At 50.6% G+C, this 20,213-nt stretch overlaps 1 protein-coding gene across 1 annotated transcript in view; it reads left to right on the top strand.

The window, feature by feature from the left end:
* The window catches only part of LOC137780855 (intermembrane lipid transfer protein VPS13B-like), a 297,025-nt gene that overhangs the window by 101,610 nt on the left and 175,202 nt on the right, over positions 1-20,213 (top strand). The gene's annotated exons all lie outside the window — the stretch shown is intronic.

Genomic DNA, 20,213 nt, shown 5'->3' with positions numbered 1-20,213 from the left:
CGTGATGCGTGATGCATGATGCGTGATGCATGATGCGTGATGCATGATGCACATGCATGATGCGTTGTGAAGACAGATGCTGCAGGAACACTAACAGTGATGCAGGAACCCCCATGGCAGTGAGTCCATGTGCAGGTAGCCGTTCCCCACATGACAGGACGTGATGACGGCTTGGTGTGACGCTTCCCAGAGCTCCAGCCGTGTAACCCTCTCACCTCTGATGGTCTGTCATTCCAGCCCCCTGCGGTGACAAGCTCACGCTGCTGTTCACACCTCTGTTATCAGCCTGCAGTCCTCCTCCGCTATCACAGACCTTCACAGGAGCTTCCTCTGTGGAGGCCGGAGCCAGCAGCTCACCCTGTGAAGGAGAGGCTTATCTCCAGATTTAGAACCATAAATTATAATCCACGCATTGATCTATTGTTTTAGAATTAAGGGTTACCGCGATCTGCCCGCCCCTAAATCCAGCATGATCTAGTGTAATCCTGGGCTCAGATCCGAGCCGGCCTCGTTGAAAGCAAAGATGCCTCGGCGTGACATCCAACAGATCCGCTCAGCAGGCGGTCGGGGTGAACGCGTGGGCGCGGAGCGGCCGGCGGGGCGCTGTGGAGGCTGTGGAGGCTGTGGAGACAACCCCCTGCCCTCTGGAGGTGTGGAGCAGCAGGCGTGGAGCAGCAGGGGGCCGGAGACGGCCTCCAGACACGCAGACGCCACGGCCTCGCTCTGGAGGATGGAGCTTCACACCGGCTCGCCTCGAGCTTCATATCATGAGAGCTCTTCTTCTCTCATCTCCATTCAACCCGTCAGAAGGGAAGCAGCTTGTGGTTCAGGCGCCGCGCGATGATGCGGCTTCAGGGTTTCATCCCGACCCCCTTTTATAAAGAGGCACGCAGGACGAATTGTGACACACCTGCTACACTGTGAGTCAGTCTGCACGTGTAAAAGTCTGCACACGAGGCGCGATGCACCGCCGGCAAGGAAATAGTGACTAACGTGAAGCCACAGCAGCCGAGCTAAAGCGCCACGCTTCATGGACGCTGAGGATCTGCATTCATAAACACCACTCAGGACTTGAAGAGAGAGCGGCATCGTGGCTGTTTGTGGTCTCCTTGTGAGTAATGACTTGCAGCTTTTGAAGCGAGCGCACAGACACACACACAAAGCAAGTGACAGGAAACCTAATTACTGTGTGAGGGTCGTGGGGAAGACACAGTGATGAAGAGTGATGAAGGGCACAGCAGGGATTTCATTGGTGAAGTGAGTGTGTGTCCAGTTGGAATCGGTTGCGGTTTGGTAGCAAGTACTTGAGTAATATCGGCTTCATGTGTGTGTGTGTGAGGGTGTGTGTGTGTCTCTGCTTCCCCACATGTGTTGCAACTGGTCATCGGGCTCTTCGTGGTTTGCCCTCTGGCAGGCGTCCTTAAAGGCAGGCGAGAGGAAAACCTGCGAGTTGGAGGAGAGTTCAGTACAGGCTGAGACATCTGTGTTGGCAGAATATCACACACACACACACACACACACACACACACACACACACACGCGCAGACAGACACTGGGAATGGGTCCGTGGCAGCGATGGCATGAACTGGGGTGGAATGTTTGCAGTAAAGCACGCGGGCGGTAAACAGCGTAACAGGGATATCTTTGTTGTGGAATGGGAAATTAGATTTTTTTTTTTCAACTTTCCCATTAACAGATTTTCCATTAGCGTCTCCCAGAAATATTTTTGTTGCCTTTTGTGGAAAAAGCCGGGCGGTGAAAGCCATTACCCAGACCGAGAGACAAGAGGGCCGCTGCAGCGCAGCGTGCGACCGTCCAGGAGGCTCGAGCGGCCTCGCGGCCTCGCGGCCGACAGCAATGGAGGCCGGCGGCCCGGCGGGACACGCTGAAGCAACGGGTCACTGCAGACACACAGGGCGCCTCCCTCTGGGACCAGTGCTCTCACTGGGACGGCTCTCTGGGAGGCCAGTGGGTCCTGTGTGTGTGTGTGTGTGAGCACATCTGTGTGTTCGGCCTTTTCAAAGGCCGGGGCTCATATTTTTAGTTTATCTGTTTGAGTTGTTTGTGCTGGGACGTTGGACTCAGAGAGAGGAAAGGTCAGCGCGCCGTTCACTGGAAGGTTACTAGAAACGAGGATTCTTACCGTCACATGAATCCGGCGCTCTGTGGCCTACAGGTGGAGTCAGGTGGGTGGTCCTGGAAATGAACTTTTCAAGCAGCTTGCTTTTGTTTGACAGCCACCGGCCTTAATCTTTAGTGTTATTTCCTGCTCTCTACAGTTGTTTATGCGCCATAACCATCCTCCATTATTCTCAGACATAACTTTCCCCTTGTGCCCCCCCTCCCTCATGTCCCTCCTCTGCTCCTCAGGAGCTCTTAATGAGGAGCCTCCCTGACCTCCTGCAGCTCCTTGTTGCATCACTGCCCCCTTGTGGTGAGCTGCTCCCCCCGGCTGTTGGGTTGTGGTGGAGCTCCCCTCTGGGCGCCATGAAGACATCAGGTCATGATCTGGGGTCTGATTGTTCAGCCTGATGCAACTCAGGAAAGCAATTACCCAGAATGCTCTGTGGGCTTTTATTAATAGTTATCTGACAGAGCCAAGTGTTGGACACATGCAGGTCTGAGTGACCCTCTGCAGGTTGAAGAGGACCGAAGACACTCTACATGGATTTAAAGTCACTAGCTCATGAGCCCTCACAGCAGCAGCCAGGAGGCCAGTGGACAACACGCTCTTTATTGTGGAAGACGTGAACGAGTCGCTGTGTGATGTCATTTTGTGAAATGATGACATCACACAGTCATAATCTATAATGTTTATGATCATGCAAATACCCACGATGACTCTCACCCAGGAGACTGCACACAGGGTGTGAAATACTCTAAGAAACACGTGTGTGTGTGTGTGTGTGTGTCTGTGTGTGTGTGTGTGTGTGTGTGTGTGTGTGTGTGTGTAAAAATGTGGCATTCAGAGGTTCTCTCCTTTACAAATAAATATTTGGTGATGACAATATCAGAGATATGTTAAACACCAGGAAGGTCATTTTCTAGTCAAATAAACTTCAGCTACGGTGGTGAGGGGGCACATATGTGTGTTTCTGAATATATATATATATATATATATATATATATATATATATATATATATATATATATATATATATATATATATATATATATAATTCAGGATCCCCTCTGCAGGATGTTGCTGCTGCCACACAATTAAACAGTTACTCACTTCTTCTGAATTCCCAATATTATCTTTTCAAATTGTAATCAATGCGTATTTATTATATTTTAGTGGCGTCATGATGCAGAGGCTGGATGTGGAGACGCTGCAGAGTCTCATACTTTCCTCTTTTAACTCATCTGATAAATCCACCTCACATATCTTAAACTACTTTAGTTTATCGGTTATTTAGTTTTTGGTAATTTGCTCAATCCTGTAGTATTAATTTATTATTAATAATATTTTTAGTTTAGTTTTGCATTGGTTAGGGATAATATTGTAGTGTTTTCCATCATTTAGTTTTGTGTTGAAAAGTTCAAATTCAAAAACACACACACACACACACACACACACACACACAATAGCAGGTGGACCGGCCTCATTTCCCAGCATGCCTCCTGCCACACACCGTGCCCCTGCAGAGTTGCTTATAAAAGCTGCTTTTAAAGCGTTTACAGGAATGACTCGGACAGACTGCCAACGTTTAGCTGCACTCTGCTGACGATACAGATGCTTTATAGCAGAAATGTCACATAACTCAATGATATATAGGATTAATTACTGAAAAGCAGCCTGTGCGTAACGGGCGAGGCCTTGGAGCTCAGGTGGAGCTTCATGACCTCTGGTTTGACCTCCAGGCCGGCTCCTAAATACTAGACTGAACCCGACTGGGCGGTTGTAGTTTCTGGTCCATAGTATTTGCTCATTCTTTTGTGTCACTATATTTAATTAAATGAGGAGATAAAGTCATATTTCCACATGAAGCAGCTATGGTGGATCTCTTTAATCAGATATGGCCTTGCTCCTCGACATGTTTTATTTACAAAGACAAGCTTTTAAAATGAAATTTATTTGCACAGAAACCGTAAATATTCCAGAGTGGAATTATCACAACTTGAGATCACAGTGAAGAGTTCAGCGTCTTGAAGGTTCAGTCATCTCTCATTGTTCTCTGGAGCAGACATGAACGTCTGGTCCTCGGGTTTGAACTTTGTTGTTTGGAGTTTTGTGGGTTTGTGTTCTGGGACTCTTCCTCCTGACCTTCGTCTTCACCACAACTCACATCCATCATTTGCAGCATTAAGAGTATTAGAGACATTACACTTACGATGCATTTCATGTAATGAAGCCCTTTTTTTAAATAGTTTTCTTTAAATAAACAGCAGCACATACAGAGGTTTTCTTTTAGTGTTTCTTCATATTATCTTGCCTATGATCCGGGTCATTGTCACACCAGTAAAGGCATCTCTGACCTCCATCACCTCCCTCCAGGTCTTCCCAGCAGGCCCTCAGCACCATGGTGGGCGAGCCATGAGACCTCCAGCACGGCCTGGGACTAGACCAGCTCATCTGGCTCCCGTCAGCTCGGGGAGCAGCGGCGGCACCGTGCCATTCCCAAATCAGCTCCGTTTACAGAGAGGCCTGCACATTGCCCTGTGGCACCAGGCCACAGGTGAGGGTCGGGGAGCAGGCTGGGAACTGAGAGCGTGGCCTTGTTGCTCCCTCTCCCCACAGCGTGCACCATCATGCGGATGCACCCCGACCACAGCGGACCGCTCCGGGCCTCCGGGCCTCCGGGGCGCTCTCCCTGGGAGCTGCTCTGTGGTCCACAGCAATAGATGTAATCAGACGCAGTAAAGCATTTGGGGCGGGTCGCCGCGGGGTGAGCCAGCAGCCCCGCACATCACGCCCACACTCCCTTAACTTTATGGAGGGTTGGGAAGAGTAGAAACCTGAGAGCAGCAGAGCGAGGTCAGTACCAGGGGACAGCCAACGCTGGTAGAAGGCCAGACGGTCCCGTTAGCTCCGGAGAGGTGGAGGACGGTTAAGTACAATGAGGACTTGATCCTGAGGGTCTGCACTAAAAAGCAGCTGACTCTATCTCTGTGTTGCTCAGTGTGCAGATGTTTTCAGTACCACGCGTATAGTTTCAAAGATTAACCCTTTAGTTGTCGGCTATTAAATCACCAATTATTTTAATAATCTTCTTCATAATATTTTTTTTTAAGTCTGAATTCTCAGATTCCAGCATCATACATATGAATATGTTCCTGGTTTCTTTACTCCTCAGTCACAGTACACTCAGTATCTTCCAGTTGTGGACAAAACAAGACATTTTAGAACTTCATCATGGGTGTTTTTCACCTTTTCCTGACATTTTATCCTCCATAACATCCAATAGATTAATGGTGAGGAGACCCAGTGAACGTCAGTGAGTTGCCTCGTCATGGTCTCGCTGTGACGGACACGTGATCTTTGCATCGCATGTTGAACTTCCATACAGCGCAGGTCCACCCGAGAGCCAGTCGGAGCCAGAGCTCACATTATAAATGGGTGTATGCAGCTGGTATACGCTGTAATGAAGCCTTTTTTATGTTTAGCTCATTTTACCCAAAGGCACATAAAGTAATCACTTTAGTAAAGTGGACTCTACCCTCATAACGTCCAATGCTCATGACTCAACAGCAAGTGCATAAAACTCTTTTTTTCTCCTTCAACCCACAATGAACGAGCTCCTCTGGTGCCGTCCAGATGTTCTCCTGCCCGGCTGCAGAGGACCGGACCGCCGGAGTCGTGGCTGTTACACCGTCAGCTGTTACACCATCAGCTGTTACACCGTCAGCTGTTACACCGTCAGCTGTTACACCGTCAGCTGTCACACCATCAGCTGTTACACCGTCAGCTGTTACACCGTCAGCTGTTACACCGTCAGCTGTTACACCGTCAGCAGCTGTTACACCATCAGCTGTTACACCGTCGTCAGCTGTTACACCATCAGCTGTTACACCGTCAGCTGTTACACCGTCAGCTGTTACACCGTCAGCAGCTGTTACACTGTCAGCAGCTGTTACACCGTCAGCTGTTACACCGTCAGCTGTTACACCCTTAGTGGCTGTTACACCGTCAGCTGTTACACCGTCAGCAGCTGTTACACCGTCGTCAGCTGTTACACCGTCAGCTGTTACACCGTCAGCTGTTACACCGTCAGCTGTTACACCGTCAGCAGCTGTTACACTGTCAGCAGCTGTTACACCGTCAGCTGTTACACTGTCAGCTGTTACACTGTCAGCAGCTGTTACACCGTCAGCTGTTACACTGTCAGCTGTTACACCCTTAGTGGCTGTTACACCGTCAGCTGTTACACCGTCAGCTGTTACACCGTCAGCTGTTACACCGTTAGCGGCTGTTACACCGTCAGTAGCTGTTACACCGTCAGCTGTTACACCGTCAGCAGCTTTTACACCGTCATCTGTTACACCGTCAGCAGCTGTTACACCGTTAGCTGTTACACCATCAGCTGTTACACCGTTAGTGGCTGTTACACCGTCAGCTGTTACACCGTCAGCTGTTACACCATCAGCTGTTACACCGTCAGCTGTTACACCATCAGCTGTTACACCGTCAGCTGTTACACCGTCAGCTGTTACACCATCAGCTGTTACACCATCAGCTGTTACACCGTTAGCTGTTACACCATCAGCTGTTACACCGTCAGCTGTTACACCATCAGCTCTTACACCGTTGGCAGCTGTTACACCGTTAGTGGCTGTTACACCGTCAGCTGTTACACTGTTAGTGGCTGTTACACCGTCAGCAGCTGTTACATCATCAGCTGTTACACCGTCAGCTGTTACACCGTCAGCTGTTACACCGTCAGCAGCTGTTACATCATCAGCTGTTACACCGTTAGTGGCTGTTACACCGTTGGCGGCGGCGAGGTGGGCACATGTGTCAGATGGCTGGATACCCTGCGGGCGGAGGAGATGCCAGGGTTTATTTGAACAGCAGTTGTACTCCACACAGTCTTGAAGTGTGAGTGGCGATTTATTGAGCAGCAGCGGGGCTGTCGGTGCGATTCTTATTTCATGACTTATCTCATAGGTCCAAGAAAAATAAACCCACACCTGAGCTGGGTTTATTGGGCCGCCTGACGTCAGGCCCATTATCCACAGCAGTTTTATTCCACTGCTTTCTAGTGTGTGTGTGTGTGTGTGTGTGTGTGTGTGTGTGTGTGTGTGTGTGTGTGTGTGTGTGTGTGTGTGTGTACCACACGTGTGTTTGTAAGTTTGCGGTTGTTTTCGCTCCATCGCAAGTTTCATGCAGTCAAGCTGGTTTCTGCAGCAGGACGATGATGAACCATTTAATATACGACCAATGGTACAAATGTTGTGTTACCTTGAAGAACGTCTGAAACACACAATCAGGACCGACACGCAGTGGCCTCACTCACTTTAATGACTTCCATCCTGGAGCTGGTGTCGTCACCTGAGCTTGTGTGGAGCGTTCAAAGTACAATATGCACTATAAATCAGTATTGTGTTGATATGTCTTTGTGTGTTTGCAGGTGTATAGGTTTCTATGCAGGATGGAACTTTATGGAATTGGATATGAGGAAATTCCAGGTCTGGATTAGTAAAGAGGACATTGTGGAAAATATCTGTGTTTCCAGACTATTGCCCCGAATCTGTTGCCTAAAATAGAACAAATAGTTGTTCATCATTCGCAGCACAGTGTTGAACATCTGGGTTTATTTACAGAGTGACAGTCTGCATGTAAACGTAGTGTTGTGCATCTCATGAAGCATGTAGCGCTCTTCTATCCGGATATGTGAGTTCATATCTCCATGGCACATGTTGTATAGTAAATATTCTGTAGGACGTAAGCATATCGTTTTTTATTAACAAGTTATTTCTAACCTGTTGGCTTGTTTTTATTATTGCCTGCTGTTATCAGCTTTGACGACGTCATTGTGTACCACAATACATGATTTCCACTGAAAAAAGGTAAATAATCATAATGGACCTGTCTCTCTGGTGCTCACAGAGGCCTCAAACCCCTCAGGGAGCCTTTGAGCCAGGCACGTCGCATCACGCGGGTCAGGTCCACGTCTTGGATGCTTTTCTGAGGCAGAACTTTCTATTTTGCAACACTATCTCCGGTCCGATCCAACACTGTCTCGGGGTCCCGACCTCGCAGCAACCAAAACACGAGCTGGACGCGAGCCTTTAAAGTTAGGTAATGCGCCGCGGATCCTTGTTGACCGTCCCCTGGGCTTTGGAAGAAGAGATCCTGTTGGTTTGAGCCTGTTGTCTGGTCTTTATTACTCCTCTGGAGCTCAAAGAGATGACTGGCTGCGCCCAGCCCAAGGCCCGGGCTCCCAAAAGCATATCATCACCACCATTATATCAGCCCATTTACTTACAGTGAAAGTAAGACAATCCTGACGCTCAGATCATGGTTTCAGCCGGCTTCCGGAGAGGCTTAGCTCGTTAAGTTGCCAATGGACGCCGAACGAGTTTGCGAAGAATGACGAATGCAACGTTATACTTTAAACCTGAAACACTGGAGCCTGAACAAATACCCCGTAATGCTGAAGAAATAATGCAGTTCACGATGTACCTCTGCTCTGATTGGACGGCGTGAGAGGCAGCACGCACCCTGGGAGCGTCAGCAGTGTGTCGCCAGCAGTTCACTGTGTTTGACATGCGTTCAGGAGGTCGCAGTGAGACCTGCAGGACCACATGCATGGACGAGTGACTGAATGCATGTGTGCGGCTGTCTGTGCGTGTCCCTGTGAGTGTACCTACGTGAGCATTTACACTACAGAGCTTTGAGGTAGTTCGACTGAAAAAAAGAGATGGTGAAAAGACGAAAGACAAACAAAAGGAAGACATGAGTAAGGGATCAGCCTGTGGTCAGCTTGTATTTAGCAAATCATCCTCTCGTCTCCCTCCCCGTGCCAGTGAGCGATGCTTTGGCGGAGGGAGGACTCGCAGCCTCAGAGGATGAAGCTTGATAATCACGTTCCTCCAGTGGAACTCCTTTGATGTGGGTTGTTGTTGTTTCTGTGGGGCGCTCTGCCTGAACGCATCCCCCTCAAGCAGCTGCACACCGGCTCTCAGAGCGCGCAGGGCGAGGCGCACCGAGGCGCAGTGTCCTGGAGCAACACAAACACACTGGATGTGCAGAGCTGCACGCGTTCAGGAGGGTTAAGTACTTCATCACGTTTCTGTCCAATTGTCCAAAAATGACATTTTAATGTTTTTAATTGGACCTGGGCTTCGGTGGGCTCGCTCACATCCTCGGTGTTGAGACTGTTTACGTGAACGTTCAGACGCCCGTCATGCTGCTCCACTTAGCACAGCAGCAACAGCAGCACCGCTTTGTCTGCGAGAGGTCGTCTGAAATGTCTTCCTGCAGACGCCAACTGCAGCAGGAGCTACCGAGAGGCCGTTGAGCTGTTCACACTCTGTCTGTCTCCTGCACAGTTTGTCACCCTGATTGCATCGCATGCGAGATGCAGCTCCAAAGCTCTGTGTGTGAGATCAAAAGGAGGAGCAGGGTCGACGTTGGGGGCAGCGTTGAGATGGAAGATGCTGTTAATGGTTAGTCTGCGCTAATTTTCCCAGAGGCCTAAAACATTCTACCAGTATTGAAACATTCTTTAATGAACATCCTGTTAAATCCAGCAAACCTGGTTTCATTAATCAATAATCAACTTTAGTTTGGATAACTTTACACCAAAACATTAACTGTCTTCAGGTTGCGTACTGCTCACATGCAAAGACAAACAGTTCATACTTGAATATCTACCGACCAAGCTGCACTCATTACTCGTCAGACTCGACGTGCACACACACACACACACACACACACACACACACACACACACACACACACACACACACACACACACACACACACACACAGCAGTGCGAGGTGCAGGTGCCTCCTAGCACAGTGTTATTGTAATGGGCAGCTCCCTGCACAGCTGAGATAGTGTGTGTAGACATAACAGCGAAGATGAAAGCCTGGAGGCGGCGTGGTAGCAGTGAGGAGGGAGGCATGCTGCTGTCATGCTTCATCCTGTAGCCATGCACGCCATTAGCCTTGAGGGGAGGCCGTGCCCAGGGCGTAGCCACGGCCCAGATGGATGGCCCGTGGACCCGAAGCCAGCCGGTCCGCGTACAATGGATTGTTCTCCCAAAAGGGGCTGAGTGGTGGAGCTGCTGGATGAAGACCAATCAGGGGCTGTGCTTTTGACCCGGTGTGTTTGAGGAACGAGGGCCTTCATCGTGTTCTTCAGAGTACTCTCATTCTCTTCCTCCCCCTCCTCCCCCTTCCTCCCCCTCCCTGTCCTCTCCAGTTCCCCAGGCCTCGGGCAGTTGTGTTCATTAACCCTGGATGTAATTATTTTTGTTTTAGTCTCATATTGCTGACATTTCAACTCAGGGGCTCCTCAATCAGGATTAACCCAAACCGCAAGAAATCACACTTCACAGCCTTTTTCTTACAGCAGCGCTTGTTGCCTCCAATTTCAGTCAAATTAAAGGTTTATTTTATTTGGTCGTTTTTTTTCCACTCGGCCCTGTACCGTGAGAAAACAAACCAGACGGCTTCTCTTTGATTTGCTGCTCGCCAGCAGCTTTCTCAGCCTCGCGCCGCCTCGGTCGGCACAAAGCAGTCCTCTGTGCAGCCGAGGGGCTAAAGATGGAGATCACACAGGTGGCAGCGGGACGCCCATGAAGGAACCCTCTCTCATGGACGTGCTGACGATGCAACATATCGCTGTAACAGCTTGTGCTCAGATGGTCAGGATAAGTTGCTGCTTTCTGAAATTCATCTTTAACACATTCTCAATGTTTTTACCATGGCATGTTGTCCATGACATCATAAAATACATGTAGGTAGACCTGTACTCTGTATGTAAGAAGTGTACGCACTCATTGTTAAACGTTTTAGCATAGACTTCTATACAACCAGAGGAGTCGCCCCCTGGTGGTCAGGAGAGAGAATGCAGCTTTAACACATGAAGCATAGACTTCTATACAACCAGAGGAGTCGCCGCCTGGTGGTCAGGAGAGAGAATGCAGCTTTAACACATGAAGCATAGACTTCTATACAACCAGAGGAGTTGCCCCCTGGTGGTCAGGAGAGAGAATGCAGCTTCAACACATGAAGCATAGACTTCTATACAACCAGAGGAGTCGCCCCCTGGTGGTCAGGAGAGAGAATGCAGCTTTACTTCAGTGAGGCGACTGTGGCTGAGTAGTGAAGCAGAGTCGTCCTTCAATCAGGTGATCGGTGGTTCGATCCCCGGCTCAGTGTCTAGAAAAGCGCCGTCCAGGTCGTCCATTTGTTTACCGTTTGCTTCACGTTTCATCTCGAGGTTGCTGCCTTATGAATTCTGTCAGTGTAACTCGGTGGCGGTGCACAAAGGGAACGCAGCAGACCTAAGTTAGGATCCTGTGTGCAGGCCCTCAGTGCTCCCTCTGGTTGCCTTGAGGGCCTGAAGGTCCACAGGAACCCTCAACCCGTCTTCCTGCCCTCAGGGGCACTTAGCCTCAACACAGTAGTAATAAACTCTCATCACTGTGAGTCAGGGGTGTGCGTACGTCAGTCTGTTACTACAAACGCGTGTGTGTGTGTGTGTGTGTGTGTGTGTGTGTGTGTGTGTGTGTGTGTGTGTGTGTGTGTGTGCGGGCGGGCGGCCGCAGCAGTAGTCAAGCAGTAGTTGTAAAACCTCATCACTTTTAGTGGTCCTCCGGGGGTCCTGGACTCGTCTCGCTGTGTGAGGTTTGACCCGCCGTGGCCCCCGGCCCCCACATGCCCACTTAGATAAACAGGCAGTAAACACAGGCAGTCCGAGCACCACTCTCTTCCCCTCGCAGCATATACAAGAGCTGCAGATGAAAGGACGGCTTCCCGATGCTAATAGCCACTAGAGATTAGCTCCCACCGGCCCCCTCCTCCCTCGCATGATTAAAAGTTCAGCCACCGTGTTCATGAAGCTCAGAATCCACATCTCATGCGCTGCTTCACCTGCATCAGAGCCCTGGTAGCGCTGCTGCAGGTTAAATGAGAGCGTTCAGAGTGCAGTGTGAACACAGGCCAAAGCCATGAAACCATGATATATATACAGGCCCTGTTGACATTACTCTCTGTATTAGCTTATCAGGCCTGCAAGCACATCTGAACACGAGCACGCAGCCACGAGCTCGGCCGGATGAAGTGCTTCGTGATTATTTTGAGTCGGCGGCTCGTGCAACAACACGGTTTCTGGTATCTGGACCTGTTTTCCTTGTGGAGTCTGGTCCGCGGGGTGAACGGTGCGCATTGGAGGCCAGGAGCTGGGCTACATTCCTGCACCGTGTGGAGGTTTACGTAATGCCACTGCACACATCATTGACCAACTATGGTTCAGATGTTTCCTGCTCTGGCTGCCGGTTGCCGGCGTCACGAGTGGCGGACGCTGCCAAGTCATTATCACCGTACTGAAGTATGCTTCTCCCAAATCGAAAGCCTCGCTGAAAGACTGAGTTTGGACGATTCCAAATGATTAATCACGATAAGCTATACCGCGTGTCCAGCGGCTCTCTGCCATCACATTCCTTCACATGACTGGGGACACGTATTCTCAAGCTGGTGGTGGGACGCGCACTCGGAGACATTTATGTTGGGCTTTTTTGGATCACTTTGGGATGACCAAATATGTCATCTCCCTGTTTTCCTCATCAGACGTCTGAAAGGAGGCGAGAGGGCTTGCTGTGTGAGGGGCGGGGCAGCGGTGTTGGGAGATGAACAGTGTGCGTCAGCACAGTGTCTTCATGTCTTCAGATGAACGTTTTCAGGACTCCGTGTGCTTTCAAACACACTAATCATGTTTTATTGGACAGCAGGAGAGAGACAACTTGACCACGGGCGTAGGTCTTCTCCCCTCTGGACGTGTCCTGATGGTAACTCTCAGATTAGAGGTTGAAGGAGGCGCAGCATCTCTGGCAGCTGCTGCTTCTGTACCTTCAAAGGCTTCTCGTGCTTCCTCCCTATCCCCATGCATTTGCCCCGCCTTCCCTCCCTCCCTCCTCCTCCCTTCGTCCTCCCTATCGCCCTCCCCATCTCCCTCTCCTCCCCATCCGTCCTGCTCGTAATAAGCCAAGTCGAGGGAGCGGTTTCAAGTGTGTTTAGAGTAGCTGACTCATCTGCGCTGTGTTAATGCAGAGGGCAGCTGATGGCCGTCTGGACGTCCCGTGTCGCAGGTGGCCCACGCAACTGTGTGTGTGTGTCGGTGTTGTGTGACTGCATTAAATACAGCTCTGATGGGTATAAACACCTCTTTCTTTATCATCAGTGTGCGTGCGGACATGAGTGACGTCCTACCAAGAACAAGAGGCGCTCATGGGCTTTACTCTGCTGTCATGAGGAGCGTTCAGCTTCAGTCAACAGGGACTAATGACAGGCCAGAGATGAAGAGGAGCTCTTCCTCTGAAGCTCACACACACATCATGCTTATCTGTTGCTTTAAACTCAGGGTTTCATGCTGGCGTGAACGTTCTGGGTTAGCTGACGAAGCACCAAGCTCCTGCTGTCGGTCCTGATCCACCGGGCGGCTCTGACTGGCCTCTCGCTCAGAGTCTGAAGCAGCCTCGTACCATCGCTCGCTCTGCTGTTCCAGCATTTCTTGGCGTGTGTTTCTCCGTCTTCTGATTGTTCACTTCTCGTCATCCCATCTCCGCTTCAGCTCATCCCTCTCAGCGTTGACACCGCGCTGACCCCCTCGCTGCATCGGGGGATCCCAGCCAATCAGAGCGAGTGTTTCCCTGCGCTCAAACACCCCTTCCATCCCTCTCCATCCCTTCGTCCCGGCGTCGCGGCGAACACGGCTCATCCTGAAACCATTAGGCCAAATTGCTAAATGGTTGAAATGTGCGACCACTTAAGGCTTTGTCTTTAGAGGAGTAATCTTGGATCTACTGTGGCAAGCGAGAGGAGGAGGAGGAGGAGGAGGAGGAGGAGGAGGAGGGCGAGGAGGAGGAAGTGAGCGAGAGTCACGTACTGTGAAACTGAGCTGAGGAGAGATGGATAGCAGCAGAAGAGGTGCTACCTTTCACGTGAAACATGTCCCCACGTCGCACATATTCCTGATGGTTGAGTTTGCAGAGATGTGAATGTGAGACGCAGTGACAGTTATCCAGGTTAATGCAGACTGAACATGACCCTGTGTGTTATGTTTAGTAACGCAACCCTCAGTAGGATGTTTGCAGAGACTCACTGCACCACCAGAGTTCCCTCTGTGAAAACAGCCCTTTAAAACCACAATCAAGTGCTTTAATTACATTTATTTTATTACACTCTCACTAGTTATAAGAAAATACTAATTCCCTCTATGGATCCTGAAGACTTTTACGAGAACTTTTCTCAACACGTCCAAGGTTTTCCAAGGAAGAAATCCTCTGGTGTACAGAAAATTATGTTTTTTCCCCCTCCACCATTTTCTGGCAGCAGCAGCAGCTCCGTTTTCTTTGGACCCAATATAAGAAGCCGGTAGCTAACATGAGCAGTAACGCACTGAGCATCCAGGGGAAAAAACATTGTAAAGCTGGCTGCGCTCTTTTATTGGCCTCTGAGGAGCACGGTGCAAAAAAAGCCTCATCAGTGACCGCTTATCACCTTCAGCATGGCCAGCTCTGGAAGAGAAAGTGAACTTCACTGGCTTCACAGAGACTCACTGGACAGCAGCCAGACCGGTAGACAGATAGATGCAGAGCACTGACAGACCAAAGGACAGATCCCTTGCATGTTGCCGTGCAAACGTCAAATCCTTCTGTGAAGCCGTCCTGGCTTCTCGACTGACCCCGAGTCTCAGCCAGAGGACTTTGATCTGTCACTGAGATCATTACTGAGCCCGGCGAGCTGACACAAGGCGCAGAGGAGAGAGGTTCTGCAGAGAGGTGCAGAGACTCGGAGGTAATTGAAGACAGGATCTCGTCCTCAGTCGTCCCGCGTGCTCTCCAGAAGTGGAGAGCGCCGGCGGGGACGACTGGAGAAGACCAGCATCTGGATGTTTCATTGCAAAACACAGCTGGAGCATGGAGCTGGTCACCCTGTGGATGCAGACCGAGAGGAGAGGCGACTAGACGGCACGATATCTGGTCATGAAATAAAAATAGATTGCAAAACACAATCAGCAGGAGATATGCGTGAAGGGAGGGGAGATGCAATACTACCTTCCACTCGTTCCCTGAGATTCACACTACATATCTTTCTGATCTGCTGTTGTTGCCCTGAGGACCTTCACGCTGCAACACAGCAGCATCGTCTGCATAAAGCTCGACCTTTGCACTACATTCATGGTTTACTCGGGCCGACGTTTACAAAACAACCACACGGAGCGGCTTCCTGGTCCCAACCGACGGAAAGCTTCAATACTCTGAGTCTCAACAAGGGCAACGAGACCGGATCCTTCCTTCTGAACCTTTCACAATAAAAGCTTCAGGCGAGATTCACAGGCAGGTTTTTCACATTTCCGTGTCGTTTATTCGTAAAGAGCTTGATGTGAAAAAGAGAACGCACCCACAGTAAAGCACCGTTTGATGGTCACGAGACCACCACAAAGATGTAATAACCAATATGTCAGTTATATGGGGCATAGTGGATTCATGTTTGACGAACATTTTTGAACCTCCAAAGCCTCTTTTGAAATGTTGCGTAAATTATATCAGATCGGTTTTGGGAAGCCACATCAAAGAGAGCTGGAGTTTCCAAGGTGACCCGGAGAGAGAAACAAAACAAAGAATAAAAGCTCCTTTCTACAAAGAGTCAAATATGTCAAACTTTAAAGCGGTCAGACAATAAAAACATTCATAAAATGTCAACATGGATGACAGTGAGGAGACGTGCAGCAGGCCTCCTGCATCTGCAGCAGCGCAGCGTCATAAAAGAGCCAGCTCCATTTGACAAAGTATCCCTCTGCCTTTGTAACGGCAGAACCTCTGGACGCGTTTAGCCTCAAGTGTATATGAAACATGATTGCAATATCAAATAAACCTCACATTTTGCCATTTGCATTTGCTCCAGTGTAATTAATATAAAAGGCTTGGAAGGAACCCGGCTAATGACAGACATTAACTAGCTTGGCTCCCCCTCCGCCGTCACACACTGGGAGAACTCAGCTTGAACCGCAGAGAAAGCCCATGAGCCAGCTGACTGATAGCAGCGATAAGGACTTCTCAAGGTAACCATGCAAAACCCAATCCGTCTGTGGGAAAGTAGCAGCAGAAGCAGAAGTCTGTTTATTTTAATGAGCTCAGAAGTGTCTCTCCTGTTTCTCTTGCGTTGCACCGGGCTCCTCGTGGAGTTCATTCAGAGCGCTGTACGTCCATGATGGATACGGTAATGATGCATTAATGCAATCAGGGCCCGGTCTGTTTTGTCTCCCATTGAGAAGGCCGGCTATCTCGCTGACAAGGGCCAGGTCACACTCGGTCGTGACTTTGAGTGGTTTCCTTTGGTGTGATTTGAAGCGAGGGGGACAGGAATAGAGCGTTTCTGTGGGCATATCTGTGGGGAGGGAGAGATAACTGCTGTTATAGTCCACATCAGGGCTCTGGGGCTTCCAGCAGAGGCACTGTCTGCTTGTCTTTTCAACACCAGGAGAAGTCATGTGGATTTATGAAAGCGAGCAATCAACCAGAAGGCCGATGTGTTTGGCTGCTGAGCCTCTCATCCACACAGGGATCTCCACAGAGCTGCTGTTCAGCCCCCATCTGGCCTCATGCTGCTCTGTACTACTGAGGGATGTGCACTGGTTCATTCTGACCTGGTGAAGTATTTAGGGAGCGCTCCATTTCACCTTATTTAAAGCTTTATTACCAAACTGCAGTCCAACAAGATCACAAACTGGCCAGCAGGGAGCTTTACTCACCTTATTCAAAGCTTTGACACTGCAGTGACGGAGCAGCAAGTCAGTGTTGCAGAAGCCTGTACGGCTAAAAGTCTGACAGCGACGGTCCAAGGAAGGTGTGTGGAGTGGAGGCTCCGGGTGAAAAAACAAACCAAGCAGCAGTGCGTCGCTGCCGGAGAGGGAAGACGAACGTTCAGCAGGTTTAAGAAACCGATGTGCGCTGCGTTCACGTCGCCTCGTGGCCTCGATCACACTCAGAGGTGCCAGTGGTTCAGAAGTCGTGTTTGGCTGTATGTGTCCATGCATACCCAGGTGAGCGCCATGCAAAGCTCTGCAGGGCTTTTGTCTGGACTCCTCACGGCCACCATGAGTCACCTGAACCCCAGCGCATGGTGAAGACGGAGCCTCTCTGAGGACGAGCTGCAGCCCGGCCAGCCCATCCATAATCACCCGGTGAAATCTTTCAACATGCATGTAATGTAGACGCACACACGCAAGCACTCGCATGCTCCTGCTGCTCATCCAGACTTGGCCGCGTGCGATGGATCCGGTTCACAGGACTTTGCATGTATGGAGGCTCACTGCAGCCGTCCCATAAATCACAGAGAGCCACGGCCAGAGACTGAGGCCGAGTCACTTATCATGGAGATTAGGGAAAGAAAAAAAGACTTTCTCATCATCCCCTGTGTTATATGTTCTCTGTGTTCATGTTCTGGATCTCTCTCTGAATGTGAGTCTGGGTTTGTGTGTCTTCAGGTGTTTCTTTGCTTCCGTCGCTTCGTCTTTCTCTGCGTCGGCCTTTTCCCTTCGTTATCGTTCCAGCACCACAGCAGTAGTCTCTCATCTCGATGTGGGTCCATGGGTCCAGCCCGTCAGCTGCAGGCTGCAGCCCCCCCCCCCCACACACACACACTCAGATTCTCTGAAAACGCACAGATGCACATTGCCGGCGTCCAGTGAGGAGAGTCGATCAGGCTCCGGAGTGAGAGCAGCTTTTCCGTCGGGTCGGGATCTGTTTCCAGTCAAAACCCGCCGTGTCCTTCCTGAGCCCTCGGGCGCCTGCAGAGGCATCAACCCCCCCCCCCCCCCCTCCGGGGCCCGCCGGGGTCACGGCACAGCAGGGGGAGCACCAGCGTGCGTGTGTGTGTGTGTGTGTGTGTGTGTGTGAGTCAGTGTCTGTTTGCACGCACAAGCAAATGGATACAAATAGAAACATGTTCAGACGCACTTACCCGCCCCTTTATTCAGCGGTGTCAACAGCTCTCACACACACACACACACACACACACACACACACACCAGCAGAACACCTGTCGGCCGCGCGGCTCGCTCCAGGACACCTTGGAGTCATGAGCTCATCGGAAAAGCAATTAAAGGCGGCCCGGGCCCCGCGCGCTGGCGTAATGTTTTGTTTTGCTACTTGGCTTCAAAATTAACTAAACCTGTCAGAAGTCATCTGGGTGACGCGGGCCGGGCTATATTTATTTATTTTCTGCTGGAGGAGCTGGACGCAGGGTCCCAGGGCTGGAGGGGGGGGGGTTGGACATGAATCCTGCTCCCTCCACCTGGGGGGCTGGATCTGGCCCCGCCCCTCGCCCCGCCCCTCGCCCCGCGGTGGGGGTCGCGGCCCTGCAGGCGGGCGGTGCTGCCCCTCATCACCCCAATCAGGGTCTGCGTTGAGGGGACTGGCTGTTTGAACCCACGCTGACCTGACCGCTCCCACTTTATCGAGTTTCACGCTCGCAGGGACTGAACAAAAACAGATTTATTTTGTTTTTGCATTCAAAAATGTACAATCGACGTAACACGCATAAAAAGAAGAGACACTATGAGGACAGAAAGATGTGTAACTGATGGAGTAAAGGAGGAGGACACAGTCACACAGCCCTAAAGCAACACCTCTCTTTACCTCCACTGGTCTGCAGAAGGAAAAACAACAGCGTTGACATTAATAGGTCCGCTGTGGGTGAGTCAAGGTGAGTGCGTGTCAGAGTCCGGTCCTCTGAGGCAGTTTTCCGCTGTTTTTTTTAAGGGGAATGATTTAGGAAGCAAGAAAAACACCTCTGTTGTCGTTGTCATCGCCTTCCTTTAACGACCCTCATGCCACCTGACTGGAGCGCAGAGAAACAACAGCCAGCCCGCCGGCGAGGTCGCGAGGGCCCGATCCACGCCGCCCTGCGGCCGCCGGGTCCACGACGGATGAAGCGAGAAAACGCAGCGCGAACGGCGAGGCCTTCAAAGCCTCGTGAGAGAGAGAGAGAGAGAGAGAGAGAGAGAGAGAGAGAGAGAGACAGAGAGAACAAAGTGTTTGCTCTTCATTCAGGAGGGAGGGCTCTTTGAGTGTTGTGATTCATCAGCTGGTCACGGCCACAGCAAGATGGCTGCCGATGCGACGACCAGCTGACTGCACACTGCGTTCAACTGATTACCAGACGGTTTTGTCGTGATGGAAACGTGTGTGTGTGTGTGTGTGTGTGTGTGTGTGTGTGTGTGTGTGTGTGTGTGTGTGTGTGTGTGTGTGTGTGTGTGTGCTCATGCTGCGTGTTGCTCCCTGCAGAGCGTCCTCCACACTGTCTGCATTGGCTTGAGCATCCTGGTGCTGCGCAGTCTCTAATTAGGCATTTTATATACTTTCATTTGCTCGTTTATCTCCGTAATAACTGTTAAATAAGCAATCCGTCTCCTCAGTAATATGATTTATTGCGCCGTGACTCATTTCTGCTGAACGTGCTTCGTCGCGCTCCGTGCAAAATCCCGTCGACCGCAGTTTGGACTCAGTGGATTCATGGACTGCATCTCCACCGCTCACGCCGCTCTGGACCCGCATGAAACCCACTTGGAGCCCGAGGCCAGAGCCCATTAAGCACTGCGGCGGAGGAGGTCAAGCCACAGGGCTGAGGTGGGGAGGGAGAGAGGGAGGTGGAGGCAGTATGACGAAGAAGGGTGGAGGCATGGTTTCAGGAAGAAGATGATGGAGGACGGGTGTAAGAGGTGGTGGAGGGAGGAATGAAGCAAGGCTGTTAGTGAGACAAGGAGAGAGTGAAGGAGGAGGCAGTCAGTTTGACCCCCCCCCCCTACCCCCCCCCCTCGCTCCACCCCCCCCCCCCCCCCACCAGGACTATTCTGTGCCAGTAACAAACCACGCCTGAGGATTGAAGTGCACCTGGTAAATAATGATCAGACACACAAACACCAGTTCTGATGCAGCGTACAGTATTACATCATGCTGTTGTACTGTGAATGCACACACTGCACAGACTTTATACATTACACACACACACACACACACACACACACACAGGCTCA

This window comes from Clinocottus analis, unplaced genomic scaffold (assembly GCF_023055335.1).
Source record: "Clinocottus analis isolate CAN_PGR_092001 unplaced genomic scaffold, fCliAna1.0.p SCAF_9, whole genome shotgun sequence".
Taxonomy (NCBI): domain Eukaryota; kingdom Metazoa; phylum Chordata; class Actinopteri; order Perciformes; family Cottidae; genus Clinocottus; species Clinocottus analis.
Note: the sequence above shows the minus strand (reverse complement) of the source record. Positions and strands in the feature narration are given on the sequence as shown.